Source organism: Streptopelia decaocto, assembly GCF_964273445.1.
Source record: "Streptopelia decaocto genome assembly, chromosome: 3".
NCBI lineage: Eukaryota > Metazoa > Chordata > Aves > Columbiformes > Columbidae > Streptopelia > Streptopelia decaocto.
This window is the reverse complement of record NC_138656.1, coordinates 10200896-10225961: the sequence shown is the minus strand read 5'-3', so window position 1 is coordinate 10225961 and position 25066 is coordinate 10200896. Positions and strand designations below refer to the sequence as shown.

Genomic DNA, 25066 nt, shown 5'->3' with positions numbered 1-25066 from the left:
ATAACTTCACAAAACTTCATCTGTGTGAGCCGAAACACAAATAAATCTTCATTAGGTTTATTTTTCTTTTCTGGAGGTAGAAAGTGATGTAAATTTGCAGCAAGAATGGTTCCATTGCTTAAAACTCTATTATTTTTTTTCTTTAAAGCAACTTAAAATTTTGCCAGGTGGATCTTTACCTTTGAAACACACCCCCTATTATACCTAAGCTGGAGCTTAAAATAAAAACTTCCAGCCTTTGGTGGCAAAAAAACCACCATGTTGTTCACTACTACTCAGTTAAAAAACAAAAACCCCACACACCAAAAAGACAAACAAACAAAACACCACAACCCACACACAACCAACCACTTTTAGCAGATAAGATTCACAGAAGTTCCAGTCCTGCTTAGGATGCTCCAGTCTCCCTGTTGTCGATGCTGATTAGGCAGTACCTAACTCTTTCAGTCCCCTCCTTAGGCACTATGACACATACTCTTCAGCATTCTGCATTTCAGATAAAAACATCCTATTATTCCTATCCAGACTTAGTCCAATGTACACTAGATAACAGGGATTCAGAATAACCTTCCCAGTTCACTTGCTTCAGAAGTTGAAGGCAGAACAAGGGCCCCAACTGGAGTTCCCCAGCCAAGCAGCTACTTTCTCTCCATTAGAGGCACAGCTGATCCCAAATACAGTTCTCATACACAGCGGTTTAGGTAACAGGTATGTTTTGAAGTGCTTAGTGCTAATGAAAGAAAGCACAGATACAGTCTCTACCCCATAACCTTAGTTTAATTCAATTGCTATAAAGCAACCTGAGCCACATTAGAGAGACTTCTTCAACACCTCACTTTCAACATATGGCACAGAAATTCTCTGCCCTTCTTGTAAAACTGAAGAACTCACACTGCAGAAACATTCTCATCCCAATTATCTCACCTACTCTTCCCAATCTAAAGGGTTAGTATTTCTCCATCTCGTATGTTCCTCCTCACAAATGTAACTTTTGCTCTAGATGCAATCCTCCTCTCTATTCTAGTCTTCCACCTGTTATTTTTTTCTTTATCTCCTGCAAGCATTCAGGTGATTTATTTTCAAAAAAAACCAGTCAGATCTTTTAAATTGATGGCTATATTCAAGTCATGTATGCTCAATATAAATTAAGGCAAAATCTATAAAGGTAAATTTGATCCAAAAATACATACACTTTTTCTCAGGTATTTACAATGATTCCATAGAGGCCCCTGATTTAATGGTCTCACATCACCAATGTCATGAAAACACCAGTTTTCTAGAACCTTCTTGTGCAGTCTTTTTGCACATGTCTTTATAAACCTTCTACCAAATTTGTTTAGCATTACACCTCAAGGGAGCTCCAAGAGTTCAACTCAGTGGTGAAAGGTACACATGGCAAAGGGGGAAATCAGGGATGCATTACATATACAGAAGGGCACAAAGTCATTGCTAATATCACACTCAAAAGATGATGCTGGGTAGTAGCAGGGTTCGTTACATGCATATCCAAAGTTCCAGAACAGATTCCTAATAAAAACATTTAATTACTTGATACCCTGTACCCTAAAACTTGTTCTTTAGATTGCCAAGCCTTCTCAACCTTAAGAATAACACTACTCTGTTCGCTATGAGATAGCACAAAACTAATTGTCGGTGACTGTGCTGCCACGCTGAGATCCCCAGTGCAGATTAGCCTGAGAACTGAACATCTTTAAAAAATGTCAAAGCTGTTGATCTTCCTTCAGTTGTGCTGGTACAACCATTTGTAAGGCCATACAAAGAAAAAAGTTCAATTTAAAACCAGTTCAGTTGTCTGAAGCAGCTCAACAGGCAACCCTACAGACAGTTTACCAGCACAACTGTGGTAGTGATGCAAGAACAAAACAACAGCTGTGTCATCTGGCAGACCTCTTAAAACTGCCTTCACAGGAGAGATATAATGTGAACAACTCACATCTGCAAGGTGTTTTCAGCTGGGAACAGTTGAACACAACAGTTCCACGAGGACAGGACACCTCAGAAGGTGACTGGCACAGTTGTCCACAGCCTGGCACATTAAGAGAAACCAAAACCAGTCACCGTTTACATTAATACACCAGACTATAATCTGAGATGATTCAACCTGTTTTTATGAGCAGCAGAGGCTGGAACAACTAGAGGCGTCTCACAGCAAGATGCTCCTCACACACTGAGCCATGCTTGCATGCTTTATTTTTGTGTTCTGCCCATTCTCTGTTCTCCACATAGTAGGAAGGGGAAACAACCTTCTGTATGCTGGCTCCTCTGGGAGGACAAGACAGCAGCAGCACATCATCTCACCCTGAGTTACAGGCAGGTTAACAGAAGCTTTTTCTCCTTTTTATTCTTTCTAAAGAAAAGGAACATGGGGATAGAGCAATGAAGGTTATCAGTTCAACTGCTGAAGGCAAAGGAGTAAACATACTGAAGACTGTGACAAACGTTTTTATCCCTCCTAAATAAAATGGGAATACAGATAATCTGAAAATTTAAACTCACTGCTTGGTGACAGCCTAGAAAAATGAGGTATGCTGTGTCACATGTAAATCAAAAGGCAAATTTAGGCACAAATGAGCACAATGACACACGACAGCTCCATCTCTGCGGACTGAGAGGCCATAAAGGTGACAAATTCCTAACAAAGGTGACGATGATGACAAAGGCGATGACAAAGAAGAGGAAGAATGGTATTTTAACAAGCAGATATACTAAAAACTGTCCAAGATTGGGCTCGTACAATGAAATGTGAAAGCATGGCAGGGACGACACTGAAATCCCTGCTAAGATGAGGCCCTTTCTTATGAGACTGCCACTACCCAGTTCCTAAAGTAAATATGAAACAGCAGAGCAACCAAATACATATGCCTGATCAAATTATTGTAATTGGAGACAACTATCACTGACTGCATTTAAAATGCAATTCCATTTGCATGCATGTGTCACAGCTATAACTCCTGTTCAACACAATCTAACTAGATCTGAGGAAGTTCAAAAGTTTTTGAGAACTGTAAAGTCCTTGTTTGGGTCCTTTATAAGCAGAAAAATCCCAGTTGCAAACCCCCGATTTCCTTGCACGTAGAAGAATCCTGTAAATAAATCCCTTTAAAAATATCTTTGCTGCTGGAGAGTGTATCTAGAAGGTGAACTGGACATCTGTGGACAGCCAAGTATTGCAGTACTCATGACATTAAATTGTTTATTCTTTATCTACATTGCTTTTGAATGTGGACATTGAAAGATTGAGGGATAAAACAAAGGATACAATTGCTCTAGTTCAGAGTGCAAATTCTTGAACAAGGCAGATCACAGGACTGATGCAACAGCTCTCATGCCAGTTGTCCACCTAATTCTTTTTTTCTTGGGGATGAAGGGGTTCTCACCCTGTTGCAGGGTGGCTCAGCTACTTGTGAAATTAGTATTTCACAGTTCTGAACTGATGCAAGGTACAGCTCAGTGCTAATGGTACACTAGCACCAATTTCAGTTTTCCTTAATTTGCCAACCTGTAATTTGTGAAGCTGCTAAATAAGCAACTGAATTGTCCCCGAAGCAGAGGCAGTGCAATGACAAGAACAACCATCCCAAGGTAAACTGTCCCAGATTGTGACTCAGATCCCTGAGGCATCTTGTGCCCCTGTGAGCCCCAGTTTAGAAGCAGCAGCACTTGGCACTGTCTGGTTGATTAATGCATACTTCCACCTTAAGAGGAGCCTGAAGATATTTCTAAGAGTTTGATGAGTCCATCACACCGATTGCTTAATGCAGATGGTCATACATCATCTTTCTTTTCCAAGTAGATTTACATAGTAAATATGAAGTAAATAGCCAAAATTTCCTTGCATCTAGAAAGAGGATTTGAGAAAATGAGCTCCTTCTTAAAAAAAAAAAGGCATGCTAAGCTGTTGTGTAGCAGTTTGTACCTGTGCTACTTGATATCGTATAAAAGGCAGATACAACTGCTGTATGCCACTGCTCACTGGCAGTGAACTGGGATTTCTCTTCGCCAAGGGTGCGACACACATGGAAGTTCCAGCAACCCAAGGCCCAGCCTAATTCAAACAATTCATGGTGACAAAAGGTTTAAGAAAAAAGAACCCAACAGTGGTGCTGAAGCACTTTATCTGCAACAATTTTCCAGGTACCCACAGAAGGGAAGAATGACTGACTTTGATTTTAGGCTTTATATACTGACCAATGAATGAAATATGACTCAGAGGAGGTTTTGCTGTCAGGTAGAAAAAGTGGCAGAGCTAAGGGAATGGGGATGATTGTCTGTGTAAGCTGTGGCAAAGGCCTCTTTTTTCATGCTAGGAAGAAGTCCATAATCAGGTAGGCTGTTAGTCTGGACAGGTAAAGACCATGAAGTTTTAGTCAAGACATTTTTCTTTTGTTTTCTTCAGTTTCAGACTTCACTTTCTTTTTGTAGCTCTCATTCCACCTGACAGCACAAGGCAGACTTCTGCTCTACCTTACAGCCTTACGTCAGGTCAGTCCACATATTGATAGCATCAGTCTGGATCAGTCTTTATGAAGAGAGTCCAGCTGTGTCCCTTGCACCAGGAGTCAATCTCTGCTTATTCTCTCTGTGTGGAAGGCTCACATGCAGTTTAGTCAGTGGCCCCAAAGTCAGACAAGTGCATTCAGTGAAGATGCAAGCTTTGGAAAGCTAATTGTTCAACTTGAAGGTCTCACAAGACATAGGCAAAGTCCAGTTTTTCAAAATCTAATTTTAAGTGTCTGCTCCAAAGAACAGAGATATCAGTGACTTCAGGATGTGAGAAAAACCTCAAAATTTAAGAAAAAGGAAGCCCTCAGAAATTTTTCCCAGCTTCATTCTTAGACTGGCAAAACCTTTTTCCTTTCTTCTTCCAAAAACCAATAACCCTAGACAAATACATAACACGTACTTCAGTTACAGCAATTAAAGAATCAAGCAACCGAAAATATGTTCTTACAAAGAATTAGACAACCTTTCTGACCTCACCTACAGCAAATCACTTGGTCCACTGAACAATTTCATACGCAGTTACATATTTCAAAATGTCGTTTATTCTTTAGATGTGTTTAGTGACTCTTAAATTTATGTGGGCTTAGATGTAAATATTATGCTGTACACAACACCTAAGCAAAGCATACAGTTAGCAGCAGGTAAAATCCTTCCTAAGACAATATTTGTTTTGAAGGGACTACATCAGTCTTTCAACAAAAGTGGTGTTTTAATACTCCATAAAATAGTGTTTATTCTCTATCCTTAAAAATGCTAAAAGCAGGTTTCATGTTCTCTCATGAACAGAATGTCAACAAAAAAAAGTAAAAATTTTATATTTAGGTGACCTGTCTCTTGAACCCAGCAATTAATTATTTTTATTCAAGGCTATTTCTTATATTTAACATTATTGACACCAATATCTTAACAGTATTTAAATTAGCTACCTGAGCTAGAAGAACATCTGAAATCTGATTTAGCTCACAATAAAATTATTCTTTTTTCCACAAAGAGAAAACTGCTCACAATAAAATGACTGCCTCAAGTCTTCCGTCACCCCAAAAGTCAAGTCTGATATTTCATAACATTTCTCAAACTTTAAAAGAAGGAGGAAATGTAAACTGTGCTTGTGTTCACAGAGATGACAATCAAGGAAGCAATTACAATAAATGTCTGATCTGCCTCCACTAAAAACATACACTTCAGCTATAAAACAATGTGCCACTCAAATTGACTAAACCCTACCTGACACAAAAATTACCAATGTTTGTCATGTCTGAACATTTTTTGGACTAAGTTAAACAAGCAAGTCTTGCCTTTGTCAACTCTTCTAAAAGAAAAAGAATATTCAGCAGCTTAAAAAGCAATTCCATGCAGTGTGTTTCTGTCACTTTTTCTTAAAGGAAGAGTTCTGAGCACTTGTAAACTGTGATTTTTTTTTTTTAATGGTATCTAGATTCTTGGTGGATTTCACTGGCAGTTGTGTTTGCAGCTTTGAAGTCTCCTCCAGGTCTGTCATTTGGTAAGGCTGTTGATGGGTGCCTGGGGTGCTTTGTCCTCTGGGAGGCTATTTTCCTTTAATTCATCTCTGATTAGAAGCAATTTATGCATTTTCATCTGTTTTATGTAAAGATCAAAGGGATCATGGATCCCAATGTTGACCCTATTATAAGCAAAAGAGGCAGGCTGCACATTTTTGCTTGGTTTCAGTTTAAGCCTCAAAGCACCCGTTCATACTACTCAGTTCTTGATATAGCTCTCATAAACCAACATTTTATATGGAGACCAAGTAGTACCTGTAAATGCCTGTAAACACATGCATGCTTTTATATTTATATAAAATGAAGTTGTGAGGTGAAATTCCCATTTTCAAATCTGCTGAGATAATTATTTGCCCAATGAAAACAAAGAGACAAAAGATTAAATTCAATGGTACCATTAATAAATTTCTGAACACTTAGTGTAATCACAAAATGATTTAGCTGGCCCTGCATCAGAAAGTTATTTCAAAGCCTTCTCAATTTTCTGTCTTTAAGTTACAACAAAGACTGACTTTTATGCAATTTCAATAGAAATTTTTCACAACACAAAGAAAACTTTAAAATTTATTGCAATACAATCAATATTCAGTAGCCATTGATATGACATATTGTTGCCATCAACACAAGGAAGAAAACAGATATCACTGAAACTTAGCCTAGGTGAAAGGAACTGCATAAGGAAGTCTGGGTTTATTACTATTTTTTTAAGCAAATTCAGTACATAAGCCAGCAAATATGTGTGTATGGGAAACTTCAAGGATGTTGTTGCAAGCCAGTAAGCACACATTGTAAATACAAATGCCTCTTTTTACTTACAGTCAGTTCAACCGGACTGCCTCTCTATAAGGCTCAACTCTTTCTTACTGATCATGTGCAGAACAGGGAGAAGATGTCATGAAGACTATCAGACAGAAGGGGGAAAGCCCATCAAAAATCCACTTTGGTGGAAAAGGCATCACACTATGTTTGGGAAGGCTTCTGATGTGGCAACATTGGGAGAACAAAGACTGCCATGGCCGGTTTGTCATTTTAAAGATAAAAAATTAGCATTAGTAAGCAATACCCTGAAGAGGATGTTCCAAATAATACACTCACAATAAAATGGTGACTCTCACCTTGAGAACAGTGGAGTCTATCCTCACCAACTTTAAAAACTTTGCTAAAACCCATCATGACCATTCTTGCACAAGAGTGACTGATGGGTTGCACAAAGCAATAGAGGTGCAAGGGAGCAGCATTTTAAAAAACTGACCAGCAAAAGTACAGCTTATTTGTTATCAAGATAATCCTAACAAGGCAAGAATATTTAGAATTTATATGTTAGAAAACAGAAAAAAATACCCATTACATTGGAAAAAATACCCATTAAATTTTCTCCTCCAGGCCCCTATTTTTCTTCAACCTGAGTTACCACATGCCTTTAAAAAAAACAAACAAACCCAACATCACTTCAGGGAACTTCTTACCATTCTACTTACAAACTTGTGAAACTTTCTATGGATCTAAAAAAAATAATTTTAAAATGTGTTACAGTGTTCTCATGGACTTCTGTGTTCTCATAGCAGCCATTGTTGTGACTTTTCTGGTTACTCCTAGTCTCCCACTCAGGTAACTCAGGTTGAGTGCAAAAATGGACCTGGAGGAGAAGATCACAATGGTAATGGTAATTTTTTTTCTACTTTCTAACACCTAAAAAGTACCCTTAAACCACTTAAAAAAAACTTGAAAGCCGCAGTTTCAATACCAGATAGGCTGAATTCTCAGCTAGCATCATTAACACCACTGCCTTTGCTAGTTTATAATACATTGAATCCAAAGAACATGCAAAAGAGGTACTAATACAGCCCCTGCCCCATTGAAACACACAAAACAATTTCAGTTTATAGGACAATTTAAGAAATGGTTATAGTAGAGAACTTCACACTGTCGATCCTACCCATAGAAAAAAAAAAAAAATACTTGAACTCTCTGAAGAAGTGTCTGAATTCAAGACAAATTCTAAGACAAAAGCAGCCATAGGGAAAGAAACACCACCACCAAAGAAAACACTATTAGAAGAGCTCCTTAAAGTTCAATAGACAGGGAAACTTATGAGATACTTAGGGGTGAACATTCTGAACATTCCAGTAGAAACTACACAAAGAAAAAATTACATGCTGCTTTTAAAAGAAAAAAAAAATACCTTGAGAAAATAGGCAAACTTCCAAATTCATTCCTAGGGAGCAACAACTGTCTTCCTTTTTCAGGTCTGACCTACCCCTTGCCTAGGGATCCCTTAAATCGCATTCAAAGCTGTAATCAAGTTTATATGGTAAAGCAATGGGGAAAAAAAAAAACTGCCCAAGGCCAAAAGGAAGGTCCTATTTGGGGGAAGGTGGCAGGGCAGGGGGGAGAACAAGAGAAGGGACCCTACCTTTCCTCTCAGAAAATTGTTACAAAGTCACACACAGAAAGGCCTACTTCGATTTTTGGTAAATTCTCAGGATCTTTTACCACTTAATAGAAATCAAGCAGAAAAATTATCTTGGAATCTATTATAATCTGAAAGGACATAAATGAAATTACACATGTAATAAACTGACATAGAAAAAAAAGGAATTAAATGCCTGTCATTTGTATTATTTTTAAATCACCTTATGCTCCCTTGAACCCCTGAAAAAATTTCCTTGGATTTTCCTCTGACCCCTCAGACCAACACATTGGATAAAAAGGGAAACAGGTGGCTTGACAGGAAATAGTTTCTGCCTTATGAGAAACAAAATTTGTCTGCTACAAGTACTTGGCCTAGTTATCTTCTTGTGGAATCCAAGAGTTCACTCCAAAAAACTTGTGAAAACACTTGGCATTCATATCTTCCAATTAAGTAGAAGAAAAGTTACCTAGCTAGTCTTAGAGGAAGATTTATGCAGTTTGTTTCCACATTGCCACGAGGTATTATTGATATTTCTGCTTAAGTCTAAAGGTCTGTTTCAAAAATAAACAGAATTTGTTTGCTCCATTGTTGCCAGGATGTATAAGACTGACGAACACCTTACAACATACAGTCTGATTAATTTTAGACAAAGTTGTATTGGGCTAAATATTAATAGTTCTAAAATAGTCTTCCTAAATATGGAGTGCCTGCGGCATCATAACCTTAAGGCATACCAGTGTGCCCAAGAAAGCACAGTGGGAATCTGGCTCCAGCTACATCAAGCGCTGATGACGTGCTCAATGTGTCGGCACTGCCGATGCAAGGTACCTTGGTTGGCCACACTAAGTCCAGCTCAGGAACATCTCCATCCAGCTCTTGAGCACCAAGTGCTACCACAGCTCCCAGCAGGACTAAAACCACACAAAGGCTGCCCAGCTCCACCTTCCACAGCAGAGCAGAAAATCTCCTCCTGTGGTTTTAAACCTCAGTTGATGTATCTGAATTCAGAAAAGGCTCTGCAAGGATGGCGGTTCAGAAGTTAACTATGAACTGCTGCGTCCTCACAGAGACCTCGTGATCCCTGACATCAGAAGAACAGACACATTAAAAAAGTGTCACAGTGGCCCCTCAAAAACAACAGACACAAATTCACAGATATGAGGGCAGTCGATCTCTCTGCCCTGCTGGTTTTGACAAGAGGTCAGAGCGGTTAGGACAGAGACATCCCTCCCTAGACTCTGTTGTTCTAAATGATGTAGTCAATACAAGGTAAACAACATTCAGTGGCACAGCTGCTTTTTCAGACATTCTCACTCCCTTGCACTCTGTACAGTACCTAACTTTCACTTATGTAATTTACAGGAAAACTGCAGACAAAAAAAAAGCATTCATCCTAAGATACCTCCACAAAGCACACTCTCCGAAGAAGCCACTAAGTATTTTTTTCTGAGAATTTGGTATTCTATTTAAGATAAACATTTGCTTGCATCCTATTTAATGCAGCTGTTTTTATCAACACTTAAAGAGTAATAAAGTTCTTTTTCCGTGATTCCATACCACAAAATATCAAGTCAACTACTAGAACAGACTGCTTTGCAGAGGTTTTAAGGTGGTGGTTGGACTGATTTCTTTTCACACAAAGCCTAAGAAAATGATTTGGAAAAGCCCCAAAGATGGCACTGCACTGAAGACTGAGTGGCACAGCACGTTGCATCATCCAACAGCCTACAAAAGCGACAGAGACTTGATGTGAGAATCACACAACCATCACATTGACAAAAAACAAATAAGATGTTTTTACAGAGGAATGATCTGTTCTTGATTGCTCAGATACACGAGCAACTTTTTTGCATATTATGCATCACACACATCCCAACGTAAATGTAAATGTGATGACAGATTTATTGTTTGGAGATATGATGCTCTCTGTGATCCTAAGTCTATCTAGAACTACTGCACAGCCACAAGAAACATATACATGCCATGGTCAAAATTTTCTAGCAAGCCCAAAGAAACAAAGAAATTTTCTGTATTTGTCATGTATTCCCTGGCAGTTCAGAACATAGAGAAACAGTAGATACCTACTCAGCCCAACACTGTCTGGTTAACACTGAAGGGGGAATTTCACAGAGAACAGAAAATGGGTATTTTCTTCTTGTGCAAACACTTGGCGTACTTCCATCACTTTCTGACTCCTACACTTTAAGCTCTCAAGAACACACTGAGTACTGGGTTAAGAGGCAAACCTGAGGGTATGCTTATGTAAAAAAGCTTAGTTTGGGTAATATTTCCAGCTCAAAACACTGACGTGTTCAAAGTGTTAGTTCTGGTTAGAATATTTAAACAAAATAGATAGGCAAGAAATGAACTGCTTCTATATACTGCAACTGGAAAACAAACCAGCATGTTGCCCTCAAGTACAGGAGAGAGTCATTCAACTGATTTTACTGGAAAAGTCAAATTTACAAATTTCTCTCACCTATCCAGTAATTGCAGATAATAAATTAATGAAGAATTAAGATTGTGAATACAGAGGAGGTTTTCAAGTCTATTTTGCAAGACAGTAATTTGAAAGTAAATTCCTTTAAAAGCAAACTAAAGGACACAACGTGAAAAAACGTATTTTTTACCTTAATAAACACTGGATTTTCAAATTCCGTTTTTCTGGTTTAGGGGAATAAAGATGACAACAGTTTTTAGTTTTATGATGATACACTTGCAGTTTTACACAAAATCAGGTGTCTAATAAATCACTAGAAAAATCCCTCAACAATTAAAATTTAAAAGCTTGTTTTAAAAAGAGACATGCAATCATATGTAGCAGGCCATTGGGAAAAAAAAAAAAGCTTTTGTTCTCAAACATTTATGCCTTGGATTAATTTTTAAAGTCTTCCATAAATCTTCAACATTGTTCAGATGTATAACATAAACATGAAATGTGGAAAAAGTCAACAAGTTAATTTATTGCTGTCTGCAATCAATCTATGCTGATCTTCAGAAAAGATAAACTAGAAAACAGATGCTCATTCTGTGGAGGAGATAAAAGCAAATGGGAAACTCTGAAAGTGTTCCAGACATGCAAATGCATACATCATTTGTGCTAAAGACAACACCAGCATTCTCTCTTAAACGAAGCAATATATCAACATGTAAGAACAAGGAAGCATTTTTCTGTCAGCAGAAAAGACAGAAAACATTGCCCATGATAAGTGACCAAACTAAAACCAAAATGGCAACAAGAATTACACAGTACTTAAAATTTTATTTTCAATGTGCTTGTATGCCACAACATACGCAAGTTGTAATCCAAAGGACATACAGACTGAACAGCTCTGTAACTTGTCTGATTTTCTATGGATTGGTGATCTACAAGCCCAACACTACTACGTCATCCTCATATTTCAAAACCTCCACATTAGATTCTTTACTTTTCTCTCGAGTTTCCCAAATACTGTCTACATTCAGCTCATTCACTCCTTTGTAGCCTTGCCCTTAAATTCCCTTTTCCTTCCTCTTCTCTGCCACTACAGGACACTATTGCTGATCCGGAACAAGCAGCTTTCTCAGCCATCAGTGAGTACATATTTAATGATTTCTATCGAAGTCCAAATAAAAAACAACAACAACAACAACAAAAATCCTTGTGCTTAGGTCACAGCCTTTTCTTGAGCAGCCTGCAGAAGAAGAGTACAAATTTGGATGTCCTTAGATTTCCACAAAACAGAGCTTTTAAGACTTCTGCTTTATTCATGCAATCAGCCAACAAGCTCTAAAAACAAATGCAGGAAGTGACAGGCAGACTGTGATCAGTTGTCTCTTCAGGTAATGAAAGAAAAAACACTGTTCCCTTACTCAGCAGATTTTGCTTACAGGACTGAGGTGATTAAAAAAAAAAAAGGGAAATAACACTGTTCTGAATGTAAGTGCATCTGTTGTCTAGCTGGAAATTATGGCTGCTACTATCAGCTAAGAGTTAACACCATCTCCAGGTAACAATCTGAAGACAGGAAAACTCTTAGCTACATTTCTTGTTAAACAACTCAGGTTGCAAACGCAAGTTCATTCTAATATTTCAGCAATGCAGATTAACTAATTTAGACTCTAATTCAATAGAGACAAAGAGAAAGTTTCCATGACCAACAGAACTAGTATTTGCTCACTCCAGAAAAGTAATTTTTTCACAAAAAATAGCTTGACATCTATTTTCAGGGGGTTTAAAATTTTATCTTATTTTCTATAAAACTGTATATTATATTCATTAAAAATACCCATCTTTCAAAACTCTGAAAGATCCATAGTTCATGGGGTAGTAACACAGGGTAAATGACTTACCGTCCCCCTCCTGAAGTACATTATCCCATTGCAACTGCCACTGTCTAAAATAAGTACGTAAATATGTATTCACATTTCACTTTTGAAAACTAGAGCACTTACAAATTGGCATTAGGACCCTGAATTCCAACAGTTTGTGGTTATGACAAGACTCTACTGCACAGTAAACGTGCTACTGGGCAATAAATGCCATTCCCTGCTTCATTTTCAAACAATTTAATATCTTAATCAAAAGGAATGTTATCCAAGCTCTGAGGAAAGACGCATGGATGAGTGATAAGATAATGTATCTCCAAACAAAAAGAACGAAGGGTAATTCATTGTTCCCAGAAAGAAAAGGTAAAAATTGCAATGCACCTCTACCTGGTGAAAGCCATACGCATTTCATGAATGTTTTCTGCACTTTTTCTAAAATGTAGGAGAGAATAAGAACAAAACCTAATTATTAATACAAGGCAGCTGTAATAAAGGTGGTGAAAAAAACCACATTTTGGTGCATATGGAAATGCCTTTCCCCAGAGGGATAAAGTTCCTTATACCCCATTTCTGCCATATCCAACCACAATCCTGACTTTGCCGAGCAGATCCACTTTTTCATCACTTCAACTTCATAGTATAAGCGTGCCCTGGAGCTACAATTCTAAAAGGCACACAATAACTCATTTCATAGCTCTTGCTTAAGTGCGGAAAGTGAATTCTTATGTATTTCTCAAAATCAAAAAGAAGTAGGACATATGAATATGTTTGTCAAGTAAAACCTGGGAGAGGCCCAAGAACACTTGAAGGTGTCAACAGGACTTGGAGGGACAGAAACCTCAACTTTTTCTCCATAGAGAACAGGACAATAGCTGCCATGCTGAGGAAAATGCCTCAGTTCTTGCCGAACTCATTTCTACTCTCACATTCCCAGGCACCAACTGCAGTTAAACAAAGAAAACAGAGGGTGTTGGTTTTTTTTTAATACTGATTCATCAAGATAGTTGTATCTTTCTGCAGTATGATGAGTGCCTAATTACAATGATTCAAATCTCTTGTCACCTTCAGGCTAGACTACAGATAGCAATGGTTATTAGCCAGAGATGATAGTGAAAATGAACTTGACACAGCATGCAATGGTTTGTAAAGCATGATATAATATTAAAAACATCACTCCCCTTTTTAATCTAGCCAGGAGGAGGAAGAAATCACATGATTTTGAGTTCAAAGTTGCTAAATCCCTTCTCCAGCAGAGAAACATGCTTGTCTGATTACATTTTCAGGTTGAATGCATTTGTCACTCTATCACCTTTCTCCACATTTGGTCCTGTTTTGAGTTCTGTTGGCTTCAGACAGTTCATTCTCCTCTTAATTTTGCTGTAATTTCTCAAAAGTTCCATCAGCTTAATACCCATTTTTCTTCTTGGAAAATGGTTATGTGCAGGCTGGGCCCTCTAGTGCATCTTGCGGTTAATGCACTAAATGCCCAGTCCTTTTTCTGTTGTTTTCCTCTACCAAAAAAACTTCTGAAAGAGCACTTACTCTGTCTATGTGCTTTTGGAAGCGGACTATTTTGCCTGTAGAACCTCAAAAGAAGCAGGAATTGACAGAGTGATATCCGCTCTAGTTTTACTGTCACTTATTGTCAAGACTCAAACTCAAGCACTCAGGTGTATGAATGGCACCTTCTGCTAACCTGCTGCAAAAGCAGCATCAAAAGCCCAGCAGGAAACTCGAAGACATGAGGACAGAGAAACAACTTCCTTGCCAGGAGCAGAACTTCAGGACTCAAACTTGCTTAAATACTTCTGATACTGGTCCTTTATGAGGACAGTGATCTGCACTATCCCTTGAGATCAAGACTGCAATGCAGCACATAGACACACACACAAGGCCTAGGTGGGGAAACTGTTAACAGCTTCACATCCTCCAAATATCTTCAGCTTCTGCTTAAGTCAGAGAACAAACCTTCAGCATTTAGAAAACCAGCCTGATACTCTTGTATCACAATTTTTTTGATTCCTCAGGTGCTATTTCATGATCATTAACGTAACTATTCATCTAATCTCAAACCATTTGCTTGCCTTTCACTTTTAGTTTTTGAAAGATAAGGACCTCACTAACATGCAAAACTGGAGATGGTTAAAACACTTTAAATAAAAAGCTGCAATCATATCTAAACAGATATTTTTATGTCACTTAAAATATATAGGTTTTTAAAGTAACAAGTGAAATGTTTTTAGAATAGGCAATATTATTTATATAACCAAAGTTTACCTTGACAAAGCTTGCAATACTTCAGGGGAAAAACAAATCAGTAACATAAAGAAACTGGCCATGGTACAATTAGTATGAACCATACCAGAAGTATCTGTATTAATTCTCAACACAACATAGGTGTTCACTATGTATGACCTCTAAATTGATAAAATCAAAGATCAACAAACATAGATCTGAAGGTCCTCTATAAGAATGACTGCTCTTTACACTGATGAATCGTGTCAGCCACAATAATTAACAAAGGAAAAAGAAGCCTAATTGAATAGCAACCCTATGGTATAGGCAAAGCTGTACATTTTTGTGACAACTTCTCAGATTACTCAAAATTCAGTGCACCTCTTGGCTGCATCACACCCAACTATGTCTCAAAATAAATTGTTGAAAGATTGTTTTTTTTAAAATGGATTTTAAACCAGCTTCTGCCAGGAAAGGCCTTCCCAATTTTGGAGGGGAAAATGTCACAGAAAATGAGGAAACAGCATATAAGTGACCAAGTTTTCTAATAGACTTGGAGTTACCTCATGAAATCACTACAAGGCAGAAGCATTTTGAAGTTTGCTGTTCTTTCACTGCAAGATTAATTTAACCTCTTTTTAAAACCTTAAAAAAGCATCCATTACCATTCAAGCTGCATATATGATTTGCGATCAACAGGTGTGAGAAAACTTGAACAAGCTTTTGAAAAGGATGGGCTTACGTCAAACTGCTTAACATAAGGATGAAACCTGTCCTTGTGGATTTTTAAATAAAACTGAGTTAAATTCATTCCACTGACATTAACCATAATGGAATAATAACTATTTATGCATTCTGTGCATTTGTTATCTGGAAAACAAAACAATTATAGTAATTTTCTGCTATTACAAGCAATTGTCTTTAATTACCTCAATAAATTACTTCATTGTCTGAAAAGACAGGATGTCAGTGTGAATAGCATTGGTTTGGCAGCCCCAAATTACCAACAACCATCAAAATAGTGCATGCTCTGTCTCTTCTGTTCCCCAAAGGGCGGATCTGAGTTTTCACAGAAGCTTGACTTTCTACCTCAGTATCGTATAAAAATTAAAAAAAAAAAAATAAAAAAGCAAGGAATTGGACAGATTGTTCACATCCTTTAAGTTTGTTCTTTGCATCCTGCATATCTTCTAATTTTCAATCATTTCATAGTTTGACCCACTCCTTCTAGCAACCCATTTATCATTTGACTCCAATTTATACCAAAAGTAAATGGCAATATAATGGAAACAATGGTGCTGTGCAAACAACTTATTACTTGACAGTAACTCTGCAGATGGCCATGCAAGGATGCCTGTGCAGCATTAGTCAACCACCGGCAAATTTCTTGCTTTTGCAGGTTTTAAAACAAACAAACAAACACACACCCCACAGCACAAACCACAACAACAAAACCAACAAAAAAAAAAAAAGGAGGAAAAAAAAAATTAAATATAACAATTACCCACTACCATTATTGCTTTGAGTATATTATAGGTCAGCTTTTGCCATGAAAATCAAACTAATGTCCTTTTGTTATAGTAATACTGCAACCCTTAATTTATACATTTTGACCCTTTTATGTAAACTTAGGAATCAATAACTGGTTGAAGTCTTTCACTTTGTGTTTGTAAATCTGTAATTCCATATATTCCAAATAATTTTTTATCATTTACAAATTTTGGAGTATGATTTCAACCACAAAGATAATATTTCTCTCTCTCTTTTTTTTTTTTTTTTTTAAACAGCTCATCCAAGGTTTATCACTTAAGGACATTGTTTGAAAATGTATTAATTCTGAGCAACTTTGAAACATCTCTCAAATGGAGTTGTGACTGACTAGTTAGCTGCAACATTTTGCTCTTTCGATTTCCACAGCTGTAAAAGATACGATTAAATTAACTCAGCAAGTTTAATCTTCCACATGGGCAGTCCAAAACAAAACCAGTACATGGCTTCAGCTGGCAGAAGCAGAGTTAAGTAATTTATGTATTTCACACAAGCCTTTATTTTTAAAAAGGATTTTTTTAATGGCTGATACAATATTAGGGGGTCTCGTCACTTTCACCTGTGAATTTCTTTTCCCAAAAATCTTTGTCTGAGCTGGGCTTGCTCATACTCAAGTGATAGCTGCCCTTGAATTTCTGCGTGATGCTTCCTTTTCATCCACCTTCATGTGTTAAAGGAAACATCAATATTTTCACCATTACCATTACTCCTTTACTCTTAAGCAGATGGTAAACAGCATAATCTTCACACTAATACATGAAATGCATGCCAATTATTATATACATGAGAAAAATAGGCACAATTTTTATTCTTCTGCTTACTTGCCTCATTCAGCAAACAGTGCATTATTTCCTTGCATGATAATAACATTTCTTTGATCCAGGCAAAGATATTATTGAAAAATTAAGTTAAAAATAAATGTAGAATAACTAACTTACATGGCCTCAATTACAAAATGACATTTACTACAGTTCATCCATGACTAGGGAATTTTAAAATGCACAGCATGCCAGATTCTGAAAAATCAAGCCACAGCACCCTCACAATATGCCAATTGTGCAGCTTTATGCAACATCTCCATTCTTATGTCCTTGATTTCAGAGTGACAGCCTCAGCACAGTACATATTTTAAAAGAACACCAATATCAAAATTGGCAATTTTTTTTACTGACATTACAGGCGGCATATTTTATAGCTGCTTTTAAAGGAATGTTCACCTGCTTGCACATTGTGCTTAATTTCGTGATCACCCCAGTGAAGTCCAGCTATGCACTAGAATTTAATGTGTTGCACAGTTTTGCCAATGAGATTCAGAAAACAAGCATGACAGCAGTGCAGTAGCTTTATCAAATCATGTACTCAACAGGGATACAACTTGATATATTGCAAAGCAGAGAAACAGAAAAAGCTACTTAGGGAGTTTCCTCATATCACATATAAAAAAATTCTACCCAGAAAACTAAACGAAAAAACCTCTTTGCGAAAGAAAAAAGGTGATAAAGCTAAACATCATCAGTGATATATGCCAAAGAAGCTAGTTCAGCTAGAGCTTTATGAAATCTAAATATTTAATTTGCCCTTTGATGAAGTGTCAAGTAATCAAGTTATTCTGAAATCACATAGTCCCCTGAGTAGTAAGGTCTGCTTACTACCTATTTACTCAAATGAAGCTGCAACCAATGCCACTGTTTCATTACCTGTCAGAATTTTGTATTTTGACACAATGATGTCACTGTTGCAAGTTTTAAAGTACCAATCTTCCATGGAATGCCACATGAAGAAACCTCTACAGCCAATTGAAACAATAATGAAGTTAACAGCACTCCTAACAGATATGGGACTTTGCCAGAAGTGTCAATGAGCACTCTGAGCCTTCACATTAATTGTCACAAGCTGCACCTCATTCACTAACATGACATCATTAAGAATTTTGTTTCTATTTGAATATATTAATTTACAAAGGAACTCTTTCAATATCTAAAAATTATCAACACTTGAAAAACCTCACCTGTCTGCTTCCTCACATGTCATGATGTATATAGACTGTGACAGGACGTGCCTGTTCTGCTTTGCGTGAGAGCCTCACCTTGTACCCTGTAAGATCATGGAAAAGATCCTCCTGGAAGGTACATCAAGGCATAGGGATGACAGGGAAGTGATTAGAGACAGCCAGCATGATTTCACAAAGGGCAAATCGTGCCTGATGAATCTGTTGGCTTTGTACAATAGTGACTGGATTGGTGGACAAGGGAAGAACAACTGATGTCACCTACCTTAACTTCTCTAAGGCCTTTGACATGATCTTACACATCTTTGCCTCTAAATTGGAGAGATCCTCCAAAAATGCCAAATATTCTTTATGACTGCATTTAGTAAGAGTTTGGTCATTTCTGTCCAAAAATTACAGAGCAAGATGGTGTTATTTCTCCGAAGTGGATCGTATTACCTTCTAGGAGGTACATTCAAATAGAACATTTTATCAGTCTTTATACAATAACAACAGCATCTGCAAGATAGTGTCTCATTCACTCAGAAGTTTGGGTGCAACTGCTGAAACCAGCTACGATGGAAAAACATTCAGCATGGCAACCTTCAGTGGGAATTGGCTCCCATTAAACAGTATGTGGTATTTCAGAGCCCATGAGAGGCCCTCAGCAGGCAAGGTGGTGTCCACCAGTACTACACTGGAGCTGCCAGCAGGGACAGCAGATCTTGCAGCAGGGCCATGATGTTCCGCTAACTTTCATTAGTGAAATATGTTACATTAATTGGGTAAGAACTGAGTCTAGTATTGCAGTTAAACTGATGATACTTAAATGAAATTCCACTAATTTATGTCCCACATGGCTACATTGTACAAATAGTTTAAAGTACACATGCTATATACATTTACACCTACACTCATAGTCCTCATAGCCACATGATGAAATACAAAACCATTTATTATGCATCTTAAACCATCTGAAGTATGCTGTTCTTTCAAATTATCTCTGCAGTTTTTAAGTCTTTAAATTACATTCACTCCCCAGTGTGATTTGTCAGGCAAGTCACAATGGTCCAGTTTCACAGGCCCACTATTGTTAAAAAACCTGCTTCTCATTAAACTCTAAGCAGGTATGAAATACCACTATAGTGATATTTTCCTTGACACTACTCTGTCTACATCAGCCAAAACTGCAAACAAGAAAGATGTCAGCTACAGGTGGAAAAAACCCTACTATTTCTCTGAAGACTGTAGATCTTAATTTTCCAACAGAAACATGCCACTTGCCTGGCTCTGTCAAATACTAAGACACTTAATCATATGGTAAGAAATATATTCATGCTAAAGATTTTCCAAATCTTTTATAAATACTCTTCTGCTCTTTCCCCAGAATCTTGTAAGCTGATGACTCACTTTTGAAATAGCTTTGCTATCAAGTAGGGTATATATAGGTTATAAAAACAAAGGTTTAATGAGCACTTTTTTTGAGTTAAGTTCACTAATGGGTTTGCCAAATTAACCAGACCATAATTGTGTAAATGTATCATTAAGCCCTATTTTGTATTTGCATATTACCTGTCTCATAATAGTGTATTAATCCTCTGTTTTGGTGTTTTATTTATTTACAAAGATATTCTAAAATTTTAAGAGAAAAATCGCATAGAATGATAAAAACTTCTGTGATAACTTCAGGATCTTATAACTTGTAAATTAGCAACGAAAGAACTGAAATAAGTCTTTGGGAATATATTTGAAGTTTTAATGAAAGAGTCATATTACAAAAAGCCATAGTGGGAGTCTTATATGAGGAAGCTTTAAAGTCAGTTGCAATGTATTAAAAAACAACATTCAAATAAATTATTTTTCACCGCAGTATGCCAAGTTTTTGGAGATAGAATTAAAATTGGGCTTTCATTTTAGACCAAGTAAAGCATAATATTAGACTATAATACTGCATATACTAGTGAGATCCAAATGCCCACGGTGTTGCAAGAGAACATTTTCCCTCAGGCATTTGAAATTTAATGCTTCTTTAATATTCTCTGTTGGATATTGTTAGAATGGAATTTCAAATATTTCCTGCAATGTGAGTTAAAGATTACTGAATAATGCTGAGGAGCAAAAAAATTCTGAAGCATACATCTAAAGCTGGCATAGTAGCTTAATGTCCTGTTGTTTCTTGCTTTAGCAAAATTAATTTCTACAGTCTTCAACCATGAATTCAAGCACCACCTGGAGATACAAACCCATAATTTAACTGCAGTGTATTTCTAGCTCCTTTGACTAATACACTGAGGCTAGACCCTGGATGTCAGACAGCTGTAAAAGGAAAAGGCCATTTCATAGCAATACTTTATATTTTCCTAAGTCAGACAGCGGGCAACTTGAAAAACAGTATCTGGCCCATTATTGTAAATAAATGGGATTACCTGTCATGAAATAAACGTATGCGGTTTTGCCTATATTAAAAGTGTATATTCTACTCTATAGTCAAGAGTAACACCTTTCCAATACAACTCAAACTATTCAAAAGGCTTTTATCCAATCAAGATCCAACCTTTCACCATACATGTGTTAATGCATTACCATGGTACTCAGTACAGATAAGGGTAGAATGGAAATTAAACCTAACAAAAAGGCACAATTGTATCATTCTAGAAACAAACCAAAAAAAAGTCTAACTATAATCATGATTCCCTTTGCTTGATTACTTCATGGAAAAGCCCCCTTCATGCAAAGAGGTAGCTACTTTTCCATCATTTGTGTCCACAATATAATTGGTCACGCTCCCGATTTTGTTCCATGGCCATGGTTCCCTTATCATTCACACTGGGCACCTACAGACTTACTCCTTGGTTCTGTCCTAGAGGAAGCCTGCCAATTCCCCTCAAAACAGCTTGGAACACTGCTTCAGACAGTATGACTACGTGAGTTCAAATGAAGTGATTCCTCAACATCATCCCAGCCAGGCAAGGCCTCATGACATAATCAGAAGTTTTAAACATTGATCCTCGGTCTCATGCTGTAAGCAAACCATTCTCACAGGTTTCAAGTCAACCCTTATCAATACTTTGAATTGAAAAACCAACAAAACATCTCTATGCATGTTTTGGAGCTGCAGGAAACCCAAAATTATGTAGCATGGGTATGGCCAGTAGACTCCACACAGCTGGATTCATGGGCCTACGCTTTTCTTAAGAGATGGACAGTTCAGTCTTACAGTGTACAACTGATTGAATACAAGCATATGCAGAAATTGAGTACTTGTGTTTGCGTGAGCAGAATGATTAAATACAATTGCTTCTTCCTCTCCTCAAGGATCAGTAAAAACACTACAGAAGGACAGTGCTATAAGCAACACTAAAGCCATCCATAGACTCAGCTGCTGCATAAAAATTTCAAGAAGGTTTCCGAAAGCCAGCCAGACACCAGAAAGAATCTCTGAAGCAGCAGAAAAACCTCCATACAGGAAACAAAATATTTAGTTTTCTCTTAAGCTTATTATTGATAAATTCACATTTTAAAAAAATTATGTTTCACATATGAATAGTGTCATTTAGATTAAAATTTATCAGTATTTTCATTCTGTAAAGTTTTTACACAATTTACTTTAAAAAGTCAACATCACAAGACATTCTCCCTCTCCTGATATTTTTATTGATATTGGGGGGGGGAGGGGAGAGAAAAGAAATTCAATCTGTGAAAATATAGAAACAAATACAAACGGTTACTGTAAGTCAAGCTGAAATATGTTAAACAACCTGTGTGATCATAATTGATAGAACAACCTTAATAAGAACAGCACTTGTAATCATGTGACAGGTTTGGCATGGAAAAGCATCTGCCAGTCATTCAGACATGGAAAGAATGGATAAAGAAGCAGATGGATTCACCTGCCTGCACTGAGTCTAAAAAAATGCAAAGTAATCATTATGGCTTGTAACCTCTCATAACAAAAGTTAGTTCTTGATTATCAGGTATCATGAACAACTTCAAAAGAAAGTCTTTTATTGAGCAAAAGCAAACATTTTCAGTAGAAGCTGTTTTGTCACTTGACTAAATGCTTACTTCATTTTAAGAAACTTGCACGGACATCAGCTTAATGTTTAAGACTAGTGGGTGGTGGGGATTTGTTTTGTTTGGTTGGGTTTTGTTGTTGTTGTCGTTTTTTGTTTGGTTGGTTTCGGTTTTTTAGTTTTAGTTTGTTTTTTAATTGTTATAATTAATTAAGATGACATGGTTTGATTTTGCTGAACTGTTACACAGATAATTTCTTCCTTAGAATACCAACCTGCCTCTTCTGACTGGCTCTAAAACACATCAACACTTCTACTAGTTTTTATAAAACAATAGGATACAGAATGAAGAAGCTATTGCACAATACCAAGATAATTTTTAGATGTTCATAAAAAAGCAGATTTTCATTATCCATATGCTTATCACTAATGCATTAACCTGCTAGTTTTACTGAACAGAAACACATTAAAGCAGAGCGGTACAATCTTCATTCAAATTTCTCAAAAAGAAGCAACGCAATGCATATGCCTTGGAAACCTATCTCATCAACACAACAATTTCATAACACTCCTAAAATCAAATGAACTGAGGAAATGTACCACTTCTTGTGATCAATGCATAGGTGACATTCTTCTTACAGGAACCCCTAATCTAGCATACTTCTTATTGCATTTTAATTGGGAAGTCACGTTTCCTAAGGAAATTGCTTTATTACTTTTATACAGTCTGCATGGAAAAAGGTATCTTTAGATGTACTTCAATGCAAGTGTTCAAATAGCTAACTAATTGAATCCATGATGTCCAGATTACAGGCTGTCAGTTTTCACCAGAAACGTACATTTAGGTTCTATGTCCTGGAAACCCGTTTAGCGGAACAGACAGACAGCAAATATAGAAAAGCACTATCTGTCACACTCACGCCATTCTCCTGTTTGCAAAGGATGCTTTTACTCCTCCCCTCTTTCCATTTCTCATCTCCCAAGGGTTTCCAAAACCCTCTACCACCTCAGTTCACCTACCATGGGAAGAAGCACCTGATTCCCTCAGAAGTTACAAGCTACTATCAACTTCTTCCACACACTGACATTTGCGAGTAGAAAATCCACATGTTGTTGTCACAAAGTATCTGCTCAACCAAGACAAAGGCAGATTTGTGTTAAGATAAAAATAATCCAGTAAGGCTATTTGTAATAAGTCACAGATGAACTTTACTGAATTTACAGCCAATTTACCAAAGTCTTTGTGCGTGTATGGAGGGGTTTTTGTTTTGTTTTTTGTTTGTTTGATTGATGTTTTTGTTTGTTTGACAGGCATTCTCTACCCCCTGTACTTCTAAGAACTGTGAGAAGAAAATCCTCCAATACTGGTTCACAGATGGTAGATGATAATAAATCTCCCAAATCTCTCAACTTTGTCTACAACGGGGTTGCTATTATCAAGCCACTGTGCTCCCACAAGCCCTGGCCAGTGATGCAGCCCTGCAATACTTGAAATGCAATCCAGGCACCAGCACCCTACAAGGGTCACACCAAGCACCTGAGATCTACCTACGCACAGCCAGCCAACGAGGCCTTCACTGTCACAGTGTCCTCTGGTAAAAGTACAGTAGGTGTTTGTACTATTAACCTACTTTGAAATAAGAAACAAAAAAAGAACATTCAGGTCACAGTTTTTATTAAGATTTGACTCAAAGATTACTCATACATATTACAAGCATGCTATACATCATTTGTGTCTCCTCATAGTCAGTAGGCACATCAGTACAGAATATTTTATGGCATTCTATCTACCTATTAAATCATACTAAAGGTTGTATAAATCAATTGATGAATGATTAATCACCTCTATAATTACATAAAAACCCAACTAAACTATTAAGAAGTAAAAATTATGCCATAAAATAAAATGAAACCAGTTCCATAAAAGATAAAATCTCTCTTTAAGAAAAAAAAGTTTCCTGAACCACTGGGAAAAAAAAAAAAAAAAGCAGAGTTATAAACAGAATTTCTAGATACAAAAGTTTCCTCATGCCATTTAGTGCCTGTGCATTATCACATAACTGAAATTCAGAAAGGAACAGTGAAAAAAAAAATATCATTTTGGAACATTAGCATTAGGAATTAAAAAATCATGTATAAAAATATAAATTCTTAACAAGAATGCACCTATTTTCATTTTCTAAAGATTTTAATTGTTCTTGCTTATATGTATATCTTTATCTTTTAAAAACTCTATTACAAATTTCTCACATACTTTTAAAAATAGCTTTTGATCCTCTTAATCTTATTTCAGTACTTTTAATGCTTTATTTTATTTCTGAAAAATAACTTATTATTATTCCCTTGGATCATAACCCAAAAGAGGCTTCCAAAATTGTTGCAATTCCAATAGCATTTCTACGATTGAAACCAGCCAATATACAGTTAAATTTCTTCACATAGTCTTAACCTTTAATTATATCACACGGACTTAGCCACAGAAGACATGGTTTTGTATTAAAAATTGTTAAGTAAATAC

At 36.9% G+C, this 25066-nt stretch overlaps 1 protein-coding gene across 3 annotated transcripts in view; it reads right to left on the bottom strand.

Moving 5' to 3' along the window:
- The window catches only part of WDPCP (WD repeat containing planar cell polarity effector), a 156040-nt gene that overhangs the window by 127823 nt on the left and 3151 nt on the right, over positions 1 to 25066 (bottom strand). The gene's annotated exons all lie outside the window — the stretch shown is intronic.